A 6,050-nucleotide genomic window follows, 5' to 3' on the forward strand; every position below is an offset into this window, starting at 1 on the left:
TATAGCCTTTATTATGTTGAGGTATGTTCCCTTTAAACCTACTTTGTTGAGGATTTTATCATGAATGGGTGTTATACTTTGTCAAATGCTTTTACTGCATCTGTTGAAATGATCATATGGTTTTTACCCTTTCTCTTGTCGATATAATGTTATCACATTGGTTGTCATATAATGAACCACTTTTGCATCCCAGCAATAAGTCCCACTTGATTGTGGTGAATGATCTTTTTAGTGTATTGTTGAATGTGGTTTACTAATATTTTATTCAAGACTTTTTGCATCTACATTCATCAGAAATACTTGTCTGTAATACTTTTTTGCAGTGTTTTTATCTGGTATTGATATCAGGGTAATGCTGGCCTCACAGAATTAAATTGGGAGTTTTCCTTTCTCTTCTATTTTTTGCAATAGTTTGAGAAGAACAGCTATTACCTTAAATGTTTGGTAGAATTCATCTGGTCCTGGACTTTTGTTTGTTGGGAGTTTCTTGATTATCTTCTTCTTTTTTTATGTTTTTACCATTTATTTATCTTAAGACACACAGAAAGAGAGCATGAGCAGGGGAAAGGCAGAGGCAAGACACAGAATCCAAAGCAGGCTCCAAGCTCTGAGCTGTCAACACAGAGCCTGAGGCAAGGCTCAAACCCATGAACTGTAAGATCATGTCCTGAGCTGAAAGTGGCCGCTTAACCGACTGAGCCACCCAGGCGCCCCGGGAGTTTCTTGATTATTAACTCTATTTCATTGCTGGTAATTCATCTGTTCAAATTTTCAACTTCTTCCTGATTCAGTTGTGGGGCATTATATGTTTCTAGGAATTTATCCATTTTTTCTAGGTTGTTCAATTTGTTGGCATATAATTTTTCACAATATTCTTTTACAATCCTTTGTATTTCTGTGGTGTCTATTGTTACTTCTCTTCCATTTTTGATTTTGTTTATTTGAGTTCTTTCTCTCTCTCTCTCTTTTTCTGAGTCTGGCTAGAGGCTTACCAATATTGATCTTTTCTTTTTTTAAATCTGTCTACTCCATTATCTTCACCACCACTCTTTTTTGTTTGTTTGTTTTTTGTTTTTTAGTTGTTACTTATTTTGGGAGAGACAGAGAGAGAGAGAGAGAGAGAGAGAGAGAGAGAGAGAGGTGAGAGCACACACAGGGGAGGGGCAGAGAGGGAGAGAGAGAGAATCCCAAGAGGCTTTGCACTATCAGCGCAGAGCCTGACACAGGGCTCAAACCAACAAATCACGAGATCATGACCTGAGCCAAAATCAAGAGTTAGACACTGAAAAGATAGCGCTACCCAGGCACCCTTGATTTTTTTCAAAGTACTAGTTACTGGTTTCATTGATCTGTTTTATTGAGAGTTTTTTGTTTGTTTCTATTTTATTTCTGCTCTTATCTTTAGTATTTCCTTCATTTTACTGGTTTTGGGTTTTATTTGTTCCTTTTCTAGCTCCCTTAGGTGTAAAGTTAGGTTGTTTATTTGAGATTTTTTCTTTCTTCTTGAGTTAAGCTTGTATTGCTATACACTTTCCCGTCAGGACAGCTTTTGCTGCATCCCAAGGATTTTGGACCATTATGTTATTTTCATTTGCTTCCATGTATTTTTTTTCACTTCCTCTTTGATTTCTTGGTGGACCCATTCCTTTTTTAGTAGCATGTTATTTAATCTCCATGTATTTGTGCTCTTTCCAGACTTTTTCTTGTGGTTGATTTCTAATTTCATACCTACCTTTGTGGTCAGAAAAGATCATCATTTTTTAATTTATTGAGACTTGTTTTGTGGCATAATATTTAATTTATTCTGAAGAATGTTCCATGTGCACTTGAAAAGAATGTGTACTCACCTGTTTAGGGATGGAACATTCTGAATATACCTGTCAGATCCATCTGGCCCAATGTGTCATTCAAAGCCACTGTTTCCTTGTTGATTTTCTGTTGGATGACCTATCCACTGATGTAAGTGGGATGTTAAAGTCCCCTACTATTACTGTATTACTATCAATTATTTCTTTCATGTTTGTTATTAGCTACTTTATGTATATAGTGCTTCCATGTTGGATGCATAAATATTTTAATTGTTTTATTTTCTTTTTGGATTACTCCCTTTATGATTACATAGTGTTCTTCTTTGTCTCTTGTCACAGTCTCTGTTTTTTTGTTGTTTGTTTATTTGTTTTAGTTTTTGGTTTTACAGTCTTTTTTTTTTTTTTTAATGTTTATTTATTTTTGAGACAGAGAGAGACAGAGCATGAACAGGGGAGGGTCAGACAGAGAGGGAGACACAGAATCTGAAGCAGGCTCCAGGTTCTGAGCCGTCAGCACAGAGCCCAACGTGGGGCTCGAACTCACGGACCGTGAGATCATGACCTGAGCCGAAGTCGGACGCTTAACCAACTGAGCCACCCAGGCGCCCCTGTTTTTACAGTCTTTAAGTCTATTTTGTCTGATGGAAGTATTGCTACCCTTTTCTGTTTTAAAGTCTATTTTGTCTGATGGAAGAAGCTACCTGGCTTTCTTTTCACTTCGATTTACATGATAAATATTTCTCTATCCCTTCACTTTCAATTTGCATGTGCCTTTAGGTCTTTAGGTCATTCTTTACTTCTCTCCTCCCCACATTTTAGGTATATGGTGTCATACTTTGTATTCTTTTATTTGGTGAATTCCTTGACGGATTTCTATAGACATACTTAATTTACTGCTTTAGACTTTCCTACTTTTCTTACTCCTACTTATGGTCTTTTCTTTCCACTCAAAGAGTGCCCTTTAACAGTACTAATGGGCTGAGTTTTTGTATATGTCAGTTTAATTTTTGTTTTATGTTTATTTAATTTGAGAGAGAAAGAGGAAGTGCATGCATGAGCAGAAGGAGGGACAGGGAGAGAAGAAAGAGAATTCCAAGCAGGCTCTGTGTTCTGTCAGTGCAAAGCCCGATGGGGGCTTGAAACCACAAACCGTGAGATCATGACCTGAGTCAAAATCAAGAGTCAAATATTTAACCAACTGAGCCACTCAGGTTATATGGGGCCTTGGGAGCCTTTTTTAAGGACTGCGGCTTTCGTTCGAAGATGAAAAGTCACTGGAGTGCTGGGAACAGAGAAGGGTCATGCTCTGACGCACCTTTGAACACGAACAACCAATTCACTATGTGAAGAAGAGGTTACAGTGGAGCAAGGGAGGGACCAGGGTCAGTCTAGGGGTTCTGCAGTAACTCGGGCAAGATATTTCGGTGGTGGTAGCAGATGAAGTGCTGAAAAGCAGTGGGATTCCAGATCATTTTAGCTTTTGAGCCATATTAGACCACTTGGTGGACTGGATGAGAAGTGTGAAAGAGGAATTGAGAATGACTCCAGGTTTTTGGACTGAGCAACTTGAAAGAAGGGCATCTGCTGAGATGAGGAAGACTATGGGAAAGGTTTTGCAGAACAGAGAGCTTAGGAGGTTCAGTTTTACACACATTAAGTATGAGATGCTATTAGACACCCAAGGAGAGAAGTCAAGTAGACAGCTAGATACACAGATCTGGAGTTCAGGAGAGCAATCAAGGCTAGAAATATGTGCTTGGGAATATCTGTACAGAAATGGTGTTTAAAAACACGGGGCTGGGGCGCCTGGGTGGCGCAGTCGGTTAAGCGTCCAACTTCAGCCAGGTCACGATCTCGCGGTCCGTGAGTTCGAGCCCCGCGTCGGGCTCTGGGCTGATGGCTCAGAGCCTGGAGCCTGTTTCCGATTCTGTGTCTCCCTCTCTCTCTGCCCCTCCCCCGTTCATGCTCTGTCTCTCTCTGTCCCAAAAATAAATAAACGTTGAAAAAATAAAATAAAATAAATAAAAATAAAAAATAAAAATAAAAACACGGGGCTATGTGACATCCATATCAAGTGAATAATAGATTTAAAAAGGAAAGAAAGAAAGAGAAAGAGAGAGAAAGAAAGTTAGTTGAAAGACTGATCCATGGGGAGCTCCAACATTAAGTGGTCAAGGAGATAAGGGGCAATCAGCAAAAGAAGAAGTGAGCCTGGTACCCTGGAAGCCAAATGAAGAAAATATTTCAAGGATGAGTAACTGATCAACTGTGTCAATGGTTCTGAGAGGTCAAGTAAGGTGATGACAGACACCTGACCACTGTACTAAATAATGCAGAGGTCACTGATGGCCTTGACAATTTAAATGACATGATTAGGCAGAAAGCCTACCGGATGGGGTTGAAGAAAGAAAGGGAGAAACAGGAACTAATTATCAAAATATGGCCCAGCCTCCCTAAGGAATCCCCAAGACCTTTCAATGGGTCCATGAGATCAAAAATATTTTCACCCCTATTCTCTCATGTGGGTATACTGGAGTTTTCCAGCAACTCCATGACATGTGATGACACTTTTACTGTGACACCTAATGAAATGTGTACCTGTATATTCTTATGCTTAAATTTTTTGTTTTAATTTCTAATAATGGAAATATCAACGAATATAATCCAAATAAACCAAAATATTTTGAGGTTATCATTTTTTAAAAGTTTAAAATGGCATACATAAAAATTGGGGCACCTGAGTGGCTCAGTCAGTTGGGCATCCGACTCTTGATTTTGGCTCAGGTCATGATCTCACAGTTCGTGGGTTTGAGCCCCACAACAGGCTTTGCACTGACAGCACACGGAGCCTGCTTGGAATTGTCTCTCTCCCCTCTCTCTTCCCCACCCCTGACTCATACATGTGCTCTCTCTCTCAAAATAAATAAATGTAAAAACATTAAAATGACATACACGAAAATAAATTCCAAATGAATTAAAGACTTAAATGGAGGACCTGAAGCCATAAAAACCCTAAAAGACAGCACAGACACTAATTACTCTGACATCAGCTATAGCAACGTTTTCCTAGATAGGTCTCCTCATGCAAAGGAAACAAAAGCAAAAATAAACTACTGGGACCACATCAGATTAAAATGCTTCTTCACAGCGAAGGAAACAATCAACAAAACTAAAATACCACCTACTGAACAGGAGAAGATATTTCTTAACTTATATATCTGATAATGGGTTAATATATAAAATATATAAAAGAGTGGCGCCTGGGTAGCTCAGTTGGTTAAGCATCCGGCTCTTGACTTCAGCTCAGGTCAAGATCGCTTGGTTCGTGGGCTCGAGCCCTGAATAGGGCTCCATGCTGACAGCGTGGAGCCTGCTTGGGTTTCTCTGTCCCTCTCTCTCTACCCCTCCCCCACTTGCACGCAGTCTCTCTCTCTTTCTCAAAATAATAAGCAAACATAAATAAACATTTCTTTTTTAAAAAAAAACACTAAATTTCTGTATCTCTTGTAGTAAAAAGGAATATAGACTTTAGAGTTCCACGGACCTGAGCTTCACCATTTCCCAGCTGAATGACTTTGGCAAGCTGCTTTGCTTGTCTGAAACTTAATTTCCCCTCTCTAAGAGAAATTTCAGAGCCTTGTGAGGGTCAAATAAAACAGGCTGTACAATGTGCCTAGTGAAGAGTCGAGCAGAGGTAGACATTAAATAAATGGTGGATTTTGAAAAAGTAGTTCAGTAATAGAGCATAACCTTTAAATAAAAAAAGTAGTATCAGGACACATTTAATAAGCTAAATAAATAAATAAATAAATAAATAGGGAGCTCCTGGGGAAAACAGATACGTAGACATTCATAGTGAAGCTTCCTGCATTCGGTTTGAGGATGAAAAGGACAGACACATTCGATGAAGTGCTTACTCATCCAACGCACATTTGAATGTCATGATGTGGCACACGCTGTGGTAGACAACAGGAATAAAGAGAACGAAGAGACTAAATCAGAGCCCCTACTTTCTGGGAAGCTTTCGGTGTAACACAGAAACCACCCTGAACAGAACTACAATACAGAGGGACACTGCTTCAAGGGCCACGCCCTGGGTGCGACAGAAGCCCAGAAGCCCAGGGAGCCCAGGAGCCGCCGCACAAGTCATGCGGTCTCCTTACACTAACAACCCTTGAAAGTTGTCCCTAAGGAACACCCCCCCCCCCCCCCGCACCATCACCGCCGTCACACCCCTAGCTC

Source organism: Herpailurus yagouaroundi, unplaced genomic scaffold, assembly GCF_014898765.1.
Source record: "Herpailurus yagouaroundi ecotype Mexico unplaced genomic scaffold, PumYag 100, whole genome shotgun sequence".
Classification (NCBI taxonomy): Eukaryota; Metazoa; Chordata; class Mammalia; order Carnivora; family Felidae; genus Herpailurus; species Herpailurus yagouaroundi.